Here is a 14,060-nt window from a genome sequence, read left to right as displayed (position 1 = left end):
TTGCACTATTTGCAAAGCATTTGCTAAACAAGATTACCGATGGTTGTTTCCCCTAAACACGCTTCTGATTGAAATTAACGACCTGAAAACTAGATCAGAAATCGGAGCCACAGCCTCTGAGGTTGGCCCTGAGAAGTCAAACACACTGCAACCTAAGAAAATGCTAGCACAGCACACAAAACACAACAGAAGTGAAGCTGAACAAAACAGAAGTTGAAAGATGCTACATCTTCCTCCCTCACTCCTCCCTCCATCCTCTGCTTCTAGAAGTGACGTCATTTTCTCGGAAATGTAGTTTTTTTTTACCTTCAGGGCCCCATCAGCCTGTAGTGGTGTTTTTAAAGGTTATGTTTGACTTTATGACTTTCTGTATTGTTTCTGGGATGCTTAAAAGTTATATTGCACTGCTGGAAATAGTTTATTTTGATGCATATGCTGTTTTTTTTGCAAATTTGCATTATAATATTTATTTTCGTTTTTCCTGTAGTAAATAAAAATTGGTGTATTTCAAAAATAAAACTATGAAGACACTCAAAATAAATTTCCTGTGGTGGGAAACTATGTTGTGCAACTTTTTTGTATTTACAGTTTTGAGGCATAAGCCTCTTAAATTTCTCTAACTAGAAATATATTTAAAAAAAACAAAAACGATTTTCAATTTTTTTGTAGTTTATTGCAATTATTTTTGCAAATTATGTAATTACTATGCACTTAATGCATACATATTATTAAAATTTGGGCTATAATGGTTGTATTGATGCATAGCAACTTGGAATGCTCCCAAAAATGGCTCCACAGCATGTAAAAATATAATATAAGCTCTGGCGGACTTGGTTCTATGGTAGGTCTTAAAGGGTTAAAAACTATTTACTTTGCCTTGTTTGGTATCATCCTTTTCAGCACAACCTCACATGTCTGAATTTACAGTTATGTTTTCATTTTGACATACTGTACTAACACAATTGATCTAAAATCAGAGAAAAAACATAAAACCTGAGTAGAAAAAAGTAGAAAAGATTCAATAAACATGTTTATTGAATCATATTTCATAACTTCAAATGCAAATATAAAATGTCAATTTTAAAATTATATGCACAAGTTTTGCAAACAACAATGTTATTTGCACCGATTTACCTTTTACCCTTTTGTATAACCATTCCAAACTATTTACGTAACAGTCAGGTGTTCTGCATTCAATAAGATGCCACACAAATTATTTGTGCCACTCGAAAAAATAATTTATGTCCACTATAAAGGAGAACATCACAGCCTGACGCCTGCAGGCCTGACAGCAGCAGGTGTATCACTCCTGTTTTTATTCAGCAGCTGCCTCATTGTTCTGACACACACAACACAAAATTATCCACAACACTACACAAGACAACAAATTAACGGCACACACGCTAAACGTCACAAATCTCTCACATCTCAAAACTCTCTCTCTCTCTCTCTCTCTCTCTCTCGCTGTCACTCCTAAAACTTCCCCCTCTTCCTAAATAACCAAATGTCATGTTGCCATATCATTTTTTGATTGGTCGACATGGTACATTCTTCCACCAACACAAAAGGGATGTTATTATTATTATTTTTTTAAATTTGTTTGTTTTTATTTTTTGGTCATGAGTGTTTGCTAGCGCTGTCCTTAGACGTTAAATGTGGCAAAACTATTGAGGAAAAAACACAGCGTATGAATTGTTTATCATGACTCTGGGTTTTACGTAGCCTATCAACACAATTAAAAACTGGTATATATCACCTTGTTGCTTTGTCATCTTGAAGTGGACATGTGTTTGGGTTACCACGACTCAACTACTTTATGCTTCCTCAGTCAAACAGCAGCACTCATGCGATTGTTTTGCCCCCTATCTCCAGGTGTTGTGCCAAAAAGTGATTGCCGTCCGCGGGAGCGCGCACAGCTGCTTAAAGCCGTAGCGCCCAGATTACTTACGTAGACACTATGATGTACAGTGTGTGTTACACAATCTCCAAACAAACGCAGAAAGTCTGCAGACGTGGCCTTGTGTTGTTTTTGTATATTTACCCCTCTATGATAAAAGCATGCCTCGCAAGTAATGACTGACCACAGTCACAGTCTTGAATGAGCAGGAGCTGACCCAGAAACAGGAAAGAGTGTAATATTTGAGTCTCTTTTTTATTGAAAGCAGAGAATCATTAAAAGTTGCTTGAATGAAGATGAGGCCGTGGAAGCAGATAATCAAGAGCTGCTGGTAGGGTAGGAAATGATGAGGAGTGAAGGTTGGAGCTGGCACAAATCTCTGGAAAAAAAAAAGGCTTGGAGGCCCACTAACAAAGAGTTGGTCTGAAGCACAGGAGGCAAGACTTACACAACGATCAAATAAATTAAAAGGTTTAAGCCAAAGCTAAATTTTAAGTTTGGCGAGCATGAACGATGAAAGATGTCCTTTAAATGGCATCCAATTTATGTTTATTGTCACTGACTATGCCCATGTCCTTCTGTCACAGGTATCTGTCTTTCCGCTTAGTGAGTTTTTTTGTAGAACTTTAGAGCAGTTTAAAAAGCTGTGAAGAAACATTTAAATTATTTTAGAGCGTGTGGCAGGCTGCTGACTAACATTTCAAAGCTTGTCAGCATCCCTGCTATAGTCACTGTGGAGTTATTTGCTAGTGAGCTATGTCAAGCTTAAAGTAAGAGTTTTCTGTCTCATTAAACTAACTAAATATCTGTGATAATAATGTTCTGCAGCATTAATCTGCTTTATCAATTGCATCGGTGTTGCACTGTTACGTATTTTTTAACATGTTCTTCATAGACTTTTAGCATTTTTTCATCATCATCTCGACTTTTCTGGTGTGGGCGGCACTCACATGGATAATTTTTGCAGAGTCATATGAATCATATTTTTATGTGCACGTGGATGGAGCCTGAAGATGAGAAAGATGCTAAGTATAACTGTGATACTCAGAATGGGGTTTTAGGTTTTGTCACACTTGCTAACACAAAGGAAGCTTGACTATGTTGAATTTCTTTTGTAGTGTTGGCTACCCTTTAGGTGCACCTGACCTCCACATTAAATGCTGCGTCTCCCAGTGCTGAAAAGTCTATTGAGGCAGAGGGTCAGAATTTTTAACAGAAATCCTTTGGTTTGTTAGAAAAGCCTAAAAAACCATGTGTTTAAGATACTTTGTCCAAGAAGTGTTGAAACTCTGTTGTTACTGCAGTTAAATACAACTTATAATAAAATGGCTTAAATAAGAATAGAACAGATGGTCTCCCAGCTTCATCTCTCATGATTTTGTCGGCTGAATCAGTAAAATATGTTTGCCTAATAAGCCTAATAAGTGCTGACTAAGATTTGTGTCGGCAATCCACATTTTTAATGTGTCTAACACAGCACTGCAGTTTTGACTTAGCTCTCATTACATCAGAGTTTGTCTGGAGCTGATCCGCACTAATCCACCGCTTTGATGTGATGTACATGTAGCTCCACTTGCATTATCATTACACACTGTAACCTCTTCTCTCTTTCTCTCTGTCTGTCTGTCTCTCTAATGTTAGGAAACAAACTAGAAACACTTCTAAATTTGCCAACACTCACTGACAAGCTGTTAGGAAAGTTTGCTAGAGTGCTTAAATGTGTTTTAGTTGCTCTGATAAAAGAATGAAAGTCTCAGCTTTGTCGATCAGGCACTTAGTTAATGTTAAGTACAAGACAAAATGCTTCTGTTCTTTTAAGAGCCTTACTACATTTGTACTGAGGATGCAGAGCAGACGTGATTGTAGATAATGTTATCTGTAATGAAATTAATTTGGTCAAGTGCATCCTCTTTGCTTTAATTGTCCTTGAGATGTGTTTGGGACTTGATTGGAGTCCAGCTGAGAGGTCTGTGAAATGAGCCACAGGAGGAGAGGCCCAAACATAAGACACCGGGAGGCAGGGTAAATCCAAAGAGTCAAACTTTAACTCCAGGCAGCAGTCGTACACCGGTGGTCGCTGAGTTTTGGCAAAGTCAAGGAAATAGTTGAAAAGGTCGGACATTAAATTAACTTGGAACATGATTTGATCTCTGGATCCAGCCACACTTCCAGCTCAGGTCCAACTGGCAGAAAGAAAAAAAGGAGACACAGCATTTCACACACCCTGGATAGAACTTTATGGGAAGATCCTAAAGTGCTAAAGATTTATCCACTCCTCGGTAGCTGAACTTGAAAGCATACAGCGCCAGTATTTTAACACTGAATAAGCACTTGATTGCTTTTTATGCACGACTGAAAAAAAAAAAAGCTCCAAAGTTAAAGTTATAGTTTTAGCCACGTCAACACAACTTGTCAGCTCAATGTTATTCCACAATGTTTTATGGACAACCTTGTTAATGATTCCAGTTGTGTTCAAGAACTGTTTTATATTACCTTTTTGCTAATAACAGACTTAAATCAGCAAAATCTATATCAAAATAAAAATGTCACATGGACAAGAAAAACAACAGTCTCTTCGAATATCAAACAGCTGACCTCTGGGGCAGAGGTGTGGTCCCTGGCTGATGTTTTGTGTTTGGGTCGAGCATTATTGCCAGTTTTTACTTTGGTAATTCCACTTTGGTTTTATCTAGGTGTGAACAATCTTTATCACTTAGAACAGGGGTGCCCAATCCCGGTCCTCGAGAGCTACCGTCCTGCAGCTTTTAGATGCATCCTTGTTCCCACACACCCGAATCAAATGAATGGCTTGTTATCAGGCCTTTGCCAAACATGATGGCATGCTGAAGAGGTAATCAAACCATTTGATTCAGCTGTGTTGGAGTAGGGATGCATCTAAAAGCTGCAGGATAGTAGCTCTTGAGGACTGGGATTGGGCAGCCCTGACTTAGAATGATGGACTTTTCAAACAGTTTTGTTGGAAAATTGCCTTACAATCATTCCCTCTAACTAAGATCTAAGTACACTCCTGATGCCTTTCCTCCTTTGCTGTGTGTTAAAAGACACCGGAATGCTCCAGATCTGAAAAAACCTCTGCTATGTAGGTGGTCACATTTGCTGATGTTTAGTTAATCAAATGCATGAGACTATTAGCATATAGCTGCTCCTTACCCTGTTATTCAAACACCGCCTAGAAATAATCAATGTGTGTTTGATACAAAAAACCCTCCTACACATTTGTTTACTATACACATTGAAGGACAAATCCTTATCTTTTGATGTCATCAAAGTATTTTATGTCTTTAAGCACTGTCTGTAGTTTAACTAATTACTGTGTGTCATCTGGATTCATTCTGATTCTGATAGAAAGCTGGGTGTCATCTGCATAGGAGTGAAAATGTATGCTATGCGCTCAAATCACACTGCTGATGCATATAGACAGATACATGTATTACATAATCAGAATTGGCCCTAGCATGGAACCCAGTGGAACTCCATATTCAATCCTTATCTATGAAGAGGACTCTCCATTTAAATGAATCAATTACAGTCTTTTAGATAGATGTGACTCAAAGCAGCGCAGTACCTTTAATGTTCTAATCCTCTAATACACTCTCTAATTACTCTAATAAATATTATGGTCAACAGTATCAAACGCTGCACTGAGGCCTAGCAGGACAAGCACAGAGATAAATCAACTGTCACAGGCCATAAGAAGATCATTTGTAGCCTTCATTAAAGCTGCATCTGTACTGTGATGAGCTCTGAAATCTGATGAAGTTAGCTGCTTTACAAGTCTGTCAAGAATTTTTGAGATAAAAGGAAGGTTGGTCTATAATTAGCTAAGAAGTCTGGGTCTTTTTAACTAATGGTTTAATTAACACCAACTTGAAGGCCTATGGTGTTTAGCCCATCAATAGAGACAGATTCATCATATTTAAGATTGACGCATTAATTAATGGTAGGCCTTCTTCTTGTGAAAATGGAGTCTATTAAACACATTGATAGTTTCTTAACAGTAGTTTTATTCAATAGCAGCTTTAGTCCGTGGTGTGATGTATACCAGAGAAGATCTCAAATTATTATTTTTTTGGGTAAAAGAGAGAAAAGTAGAAAATAATTACAGCCTGCAACACATACAAGCTTTCTTTGGCATTATGACTGACATCTTTGTGATGTAATTGACTTTACAGTCGCAAGAAAGGAGAATTTACTAAAACTGATTTCAATACAATATGATCCAACCTAGAAATTGTTCTCTTTAGTTGGATCAGTTACTCTCCCTGCTAAATCTAAAAGAAACCAATAAATGTTATTTATGAATTAAGGTGTTGTTACATCTCTCACATATGAAGTAAGATGATGAGCACAATCTAGAGTTTAAAAAACGGCTTTTGGTAATGCTCTTAATTAAAACGGTTGCAAAGGCAGTGGATGGAGGAAATGTTTATCGCAACGACATTAATGCCTTCCTTACTTGATGCTGTCATTGGTCGCATCCATAATCACCCATTCATTCATCACTCTGTGTTTCCTGGGTAGTTTATATGCAGAGGAGAGTTGATTGGCAAAACTAGACAGCACTTTTCGACACTACTCAGACATTTTTCTCAGAACCATTAATCAGAGAAGTGATAAATGACAAAACAGTGGCTAAATAAATTAAAACCAACACGCATAATTTCTGATAAATATTCATCACTAATGGCATATTTTCTCAAAATACTACATAAAAAAACACTTTTTCACTTTTCCAGTTTACAATTTCACAGTTTATAATTGTATACAATGTGATACAGTTTACATCAGCTGTGTATTACTGTGTATTACTAATCACAGTGTATTGTGCGATGCTTATCTTATCTTAATTCCTGATACAGTGAGTGATTTCTGAAACATTTTGGTTTTCTTTAGAGGGGTTGAATGATGAAAAAAGGAATCACACACTAACACAAAATAAACTCAGGAAGCCACAGAAACAAAACATCAGAATGATTTTTAATTTTGTAGTCCTTGCTTCATTCCTCATCAATTTACTGCTTGTTTAGTTAACCACTCTCCCCACTGTAAATACTCCCCTGTTTCCATTTGCCACATCCTTGACACCTCCACTCATGTCCTAGTCCCTCCCACCAGAGACGGAAGCAGAGGAGGTGAGGAAACGACACGAGGAAAGAGAGGAGTCATGTCTTATTTTGAAAATGATGACTGAGACAGCTGCAATATCAGCTGTTTTGTGATAGCCCAAATACAGCTGGGCTTTATGATCACAGCTTTAACAGTGCTTGTGACATAAAAAAATATATTTGGGGCTACTTTGAATTAAAATCACAACATAGTGAAATGTGACACTGAAAGCCCCTACCATGCTTTGTACACTGCTCAAAAAAATGAAAGGAACACTTTTCATCACATCAGTTAAACCTCTGGGTTATTGATCTGATCAGTTAAGAGGCAGAGGGGGTTGTTAATCAGTTTCAACTGCTTTGGTGTTAATGAAATTAACAACAGGTGCAATCCCCAAAACAGGTTTTACAGGTGGAGGACACTGATATTCCCCCCCTCATAATCTGACAGTTTTTTTTCACTAGTTTTGCATTTGGCGAGGCTCAGTGTCACTACTGGTAGCATGAGGCGACACCTGGACCCTGCAGAGGTTGTACAGGTAGACCAACTCCTCCAGGATGGCACGTCAATACGTTCTTCCTTCTGTGTCCACAGGCGTCGTTGAGTTTAGCAGCTTAACATTAGCATGATGTCAGGCTACAGTTATTTCCACAGTAGCTTCAAACGTCCATGTGAAGGTGCTAGTGGGCAACAATTCATTGCTTCAATTTCAGCCAGCAACAGTCTGCCCAACCTCCACCACATTCATATAAAACAACGTGTAAAGCCAAATGTAAAAGATTACAGTCTGACAGTTTGACACACTGTTTTTTTCTATATTCTCTTGATTTGAACAGACAAATATTCACCCACATATATGTGTGTGTGTGTGTGTGTGTGTGTGTCAGACTCAGCAGCACGGTGGGTTCATTAAACATAAGTTTGAAAATTTGCTGATCTGTCTATGATTATTTGATACATGTGAGCTGCTGTTTATTTAAAGGTGGTTCTGAAAACTTAAGCTGTACAGAAACTGAAAGGATGAAATGACGGACATTTGCTGAGATAATCCTAAATTTTAAGGATTTAAAAAAAAAAAAAATCCCCTGAAAGCTACACTTTTATAACAAATATAGTTACATTAAAGTCATTTATAATATCAATAAAACAATACTAACTATATTATTTGCTAGCTGTTTCGTATCCCTCTTTGTTACAGGGATTTGTTACAAGGGCAGGGATAGCTCAGTAGGTAGAGTGGTCCCCCTGTGGAAGGACGGGGGTTCGAATCCACTGAATGATACCCTCCTGCTCCCCGGGCGCTGGATTGGCTGCCCACTGCTTCATTAGAGTGAATGGGTTAAACGCAGAGAGTAATTTCCCTACGGGGATAAATAAAGTATACATTATTATTATTACCTTCAATAAGGAAATTATGCATTTATTTTGGTTTGGACAGATTCATATAAAATTTGCTTGGCTTAGCACAAATTAGAAGTGATCAACTTTTGGAGTCAAAGAACTTTTGAAAGGATTTTATGACATTGTGGATACCACAAATATATATGCATTTTCTGAACTATAGAGGTGTTTCACATCTTACCGGGGTGCTTTGTCATGGTAACTTGTGCTGTGAACCTAATCATCTCTAGATTAGAATTCAACACTTGCTGACCAGTTTTTCCGGAAAAAAATGTCACCATTCCTGAAAGATCTAATTGTCCGCCGTGCGCTGAACAAGCACAAGGTGGGTCGAAAGTCTTTTTCAGTCGACTCTAATGTATGTATCAGTAAGAAATACAAATTCTTAGACACAACTTTATTCCATCCATCTTTCACTTATCCAGTTCAGTGCTGTGTCTGACTTGAGTCTATCCCAGCTGCAGCTATTTTGTTGTTCTATAAACAATAATAAATGATCCTAAAAGAGATTAAAGCACATATTTATAGCCTACGTGAGGCTGAAGCTGAAAGAAAAAAACTAAAGCTGTCTTTTAAGCATTTATTTAATGAAACACAAATGATATTCCATCAGATCACCCCATGTCTTAATGACAGAGTTGTTATATATTGATAAGTCTGTTAATTTACACAGCTGGTACTTCTGCTGGTTTCCCTCTTTGCTTCAAGTAGGTTAGATTTTACTATTAATTTATTATTTCACACATACACATTCACTTTTCCCACAATATAGCTTTTATCTTCCTTTGGAAAATCAGCCCCACACTTAATTGTCCATAATGGTGATTGGTCAGATGCTGCTTTAATGTACATGTGCAGGTGAAACCCTGGGTTACCTTAGTAAGTTAGCTTAATGTTTTATCCTTATTGCCCATGTTAGGGTATGTGAGGATAACAGAAAGAGATCCTGGGTATGCTGACGTCATAGCCTTAAGGAACATGACCAAACTTTAAACTGAATCATGACACAAATTATTCAGTAATAAAAATATTTATTCCACAATTTATGTTATTACCAATGGTGGTATGAAAATATGTAACCAGATAATTGGCTGTCACATTGAGCATGGCTGCTCAGTGTCTCCTTCCTGTTCAATCATATTTATCAACATGAATCAGACTTAGCTGGTTGGTCTGAAAACAATTGTTTTAGCGCTACCACAGGACATTTCATTTATAGTAATAATATTTGAATAAAAATATTCTTAAAATAAAAAGAATGCCTTATTTTATTGAAAGACAGACTTCTTTGTTATTACTGCTACACATAAAATAGCTTTAGAGCCAGCACTGACCTCAGTAAACACCTTGAAATATTCACTTGACTGTGCTTTGAATGTTGTCATGGCTGACGTGGGCTGTGGATTGTGTGTTGCTTTGAATGCTGCTGCCAAGGGGAATAGTTAACCCTGTGCTCTCAAAATGAGGGTACACGGTGCATTAAAATAAAATTAAGTCTTTTTTTCAGCATCCAGGGTTATCTCACATGACAAATTTTTAAACCTTACCAAGAAGTTTTAGTGTATAAACTGAAGTCAAACCAAAACACAAAAACTAATGTACCTATCGGACACAAACATCAATGTGCTGGTTCACAGTCCACTAATTTAAGCCACTGCAGCACTCTCCTGCCTGCCCTACTTTAAATAGGACTGTTTATCCTCTAATATTAACGGTCGGGTCATATCTTGTCTGTTTGTAAAGAAGAGCCTGGTTTATCGTAAAGAAATCAAGAAAGGCTGAAGCACACTTTCCTCACACTTACTTAAATTATATCAGCAGAGGGTGCTTGCAAACTCCATGTGCCTACTAATTTTTTGTGACTTATCAGCGAGGCCACAACACTCCAAGGACAACATGGTGGATGCTGAATTATAAGAGAGGTCCTCGGAGGGGTCCATTACTTTCACATCTGCCCGATTCATCATTAAAACAAGGTGAAGTGGTACAGCAGGCAGTAATTCTTGTGTTTTCCCCAGTTGTCTTCCTCTTAAGCACGCTATTTAAATCTGAATCACTGGAATACAAAAAAAGGATATATAGTGCAATGGAAAAGTATTTGCCCCCTTCCTGAGTTCTTAGTTCTTTGCATATTCATCACACTTACACATTTCATATCAGACAAATATTAATATTAGACAAAGATACGATAAGACTAAATACAAATTGCAGTATTTAAAAGATTTCATTTCTTAATGGAAGAAAGCTACCCGAACCTACTTGCTCCTATTTTAAAAACATAATAGCCTAAATTCCCTAAACCTAATAAGTGGTTGTGCCACCTTTGGCAGCAGGAACTACAATTTGTGATAAATATCAAGGAGTCTTTCACATCACTGTGGAAGAATTTTGGTCCACACACTGGAGGGTTTTCGAGCATGAATGGCCTGTTTGAGGTCACGTCAAAGCATCTCAATCAGATGCAAGTCTGGATTTTAACTACGCCACTCTAAAACCCTCATTTTGTTTTTTATAACCATTCAGAGGTGGAGTTGCTGATGTGTTTTAGATCATTGTCTTGCTGCGTCGTGTGCTTGAGCATTAGGACACAAACTGGCTGGTCATTCTCCTTCAGGATTTTCTGGTAGAGTACAGAATTTATCCAGGTCCTGAAGCAGCGAAGCAGACCCAGACCATCACACGACCATTTCCACCACCATGTTTGACTGTTGCTGTAAAGTTCTTTTTATGAAATCCTGTGTTAGCTTTTCTCTAGATGTCATTGTCTGAGTGAGCAGCTGGAAATTTCCATCATTTCCTGAGCGTCCTTGGATCCTTGGATCTGCCCATGGGCAGGGCCACCACAGCTTCACGCATCTGGAACTAATTGCGGCAATCAGGCCAAAGGGGATTTAAGCTCTACGCTGTCATCTCTTCCCCGCCAGTTTGTCATCTACCTGATGTTGGTAACCAGCTCTTATGTTCATGTTTCTCCTCTCAAATAGGTTGACTTGTGTTGTTTCTTGTGCTCCAGGACTTTCTCCAGTGCCGACTGCCAATCACCTCTTGGATCTCGGTTCCCGCTCACTGGGAAATATCTCCAGACCTCACCTGCCTGACTGCCTTCCTGCCCGCTCACCACTTTAGATCCAACATTTCACCTTCTCAAACCCCAAAGAAGTACATCACCTCCCCCTCAACACCTCACCTCCACCTCCTGCAAGTAAGCTGGAAAGACTGTTATGCTCACCTTCTCTAGTAGCCCACTTAAACCCAGCTCTAACTCTGCTCTCCTCTCTCCCTAGTGTGACTATTACTTACCTGCCAGATCCAGTTGTCCTTATGGTCCTGCCACTTTGATAGTTTCACGGCCACGTTCCCACGCCACAGTTAGCAACATCCCTGTATATTTACCTTCATCACATGTATTGTACATTCACCAATAAATTGTATTATAACGCTTCCTTGCCCCCGCTCTGGGTTTCTGTGCTTGGGTTCTGTTCAAGTTGCTGGCCTCCACCCAGTGTGACACTAGATGTAACGGAACTCAAATCTCCCAAAAATCGCCCAGGTGAGGCTAGTATAAGTAAACTCCAAAATAAGTGCTTAATCACAGGTAACTTATGATTTAACAAATAGAGGCAGTTACTTTTCATGTAGGGCCAGGTAAAACAACTGTGAGTTAAGAACCGTTTTAAGCAAAACTGACACTTTCACCAAATTCATGAGGATACATCTTCCCAGGGCCATGTATATCCAGTCTATAGCTCATTATGATCTAGCCTGTAGTTCTTGAGATATATCTGACTTAGTGATCCTTTCTGCTATGCCTTTAGCAGCGCAAAAGATAACGTGTGGAGCAATACGAAATGGAAAAAATAACTCCTCCTGCGTGACTGCAGTCTCATGAACAGTAGAAATTTAACTATAGTTTATCATTTGGACTGTAAAGGTCACAGTGAGATTTTGGAAATCTCAGTACAGAATGGCGCTCTACATTCTCTTAGACACATGGAGAGGCTGAACAATAATCTCTAATTATCCCACCAAAAATAAAAGTCATGCTGCATAATTTAACAGGAAACTCGTGGGCAGAACCAGCACATTGTTTCTGCGAGTCTGTGTTAGGGAGTCAGTGCTGGTACACCGAGAACAACTTCCCCACATGAAAGTGTACATGCAAGTATCTCCAGTGTTTGTATTGATCTGCCCTTAAGGGTCGGTTTGCACCCTGCTTTTAGAGTGAATTTCAGGTGTGGTAGTTTGGCAGGAAAAGGATCTCTGTTTTGGAAACTGTGGAAATCACAACGTTCCAGGTCTGCCATAAAAATTCTCTTTGATTATCTCCTCGTTATGTTGCACTTCTCTTTCTCCCTGTTCACAAACACATCATGCACACTCCACTCTGTATCTCTTGTTCTCATCGTCCTCCTTCACCTCCTGTACACCCATCTTTTCTCATTCTGCCACTATTTTATAGCTTTTTATAAATTTTTGCCCCCCACTCCCTCCTCTCCCTCTCTGATTAAGCTTGCTGGTGCATTAATAAAGTGCAGCTCCCCCTCCCGCCCTCCTCCAGTGGGATTAGGCAGAGCACTAATTCCATCTCCGGTCCTGGCCGCTTTGAAGTCGACTGCCAGGGAAACTGGCAGCTCCTTCAATTGTCCATTTGCATAATCCCACCACTGCACTCGTACATGCTTATCAGAGTGGAGGATGAGCTAATATGCTGGATGGAGCTGCACATCGGCATTATAATAATCCAGTCGTTTCTAGTAGCCCGGCGTTCTTCATCACTAGGACCATCAGGAATAAATGGATTGCTGTCGTTATCGCCATTATGATGTCATCATTGTTACAGCTCATCTTCCTCATCACTCTTGGTTAATTCTGCAGTCCTTATCATAATAAGTAATTAGCATGCACAAATGCTAATTTTTGCTCACTGGCAGCAGCAGCTGATTGTATTTGTGTTGCATTATCTGCTCAAGCAGCACAGTGCAAAGCGCCTGTGTGCTCTCACACAACACAGCAGAACTGATGTGTGAAAACAGAGCCGCTGTAAATGTCCCAATAATGATCCCAGGAAGCCTCCCTGTGAGAAGAAAGATGAAATGGGAGGAAATGAAAACACTGTGGTTTCATAAAAGGCGATTGCCTCGATGTAATCCATGAGTCAGCAACTACTGGTCTGAACCCATGACGGAAACTTCGGGACACCAAGCATATCCTATTAGTTTTTCATACGCAGCATATGGTCACTAAAGTCCTCCTCACATGAGACTATTCTTAACTGATGTGATTTTTTTTAAAACAAGTGAAGCGGATGGTCTGTGGAAAAAAGTGACTGCTACCAAATTACCAAGCGAATCAGCACCTTCTTCTGATTCTAACAGACAACAAATAATATATCACATACACAGATGAGGCATAACATTATGATCCCCTGCCCAAGATTGTGGTGGTCCCTCTTTTGCTGTCAAAATAGCCCGGACCCATAGAGGCATGCATTCCACTACATCCCTGAAGGTGTGCTGTGGTAAGTTAGGGGTGGGGCCTCCGTGTTTGTCAATCACATCCCAGAGATGCTCAACTGGATTGAGAGCTGAGGCCAAGTGAACACTTCAAACTCGTTGTTGTGCTCGTCAAACCATTC

The sequence above is a fragment of the Copadichromis virginalis genome, linkage group LG10 (genome assembly GCF_057382275.1).
Source record: "Copadichromis virginalis isolate Kocher_CV1m ecotype Utaka linkage group LG10, C_Virginalis_male_GT1.1, whole genome shotgun sequence".
NCBI lineage: Eukaryota > Metazoa > Chordata > Actinopteri > Cichliformes > Cichlidae > Copadichromis > Copadichromis virginalis.
The sequence above is the reverse complement of the archived record's forward strand: the minus strand, read 5'-3'. Positions refer to the sequence as shown.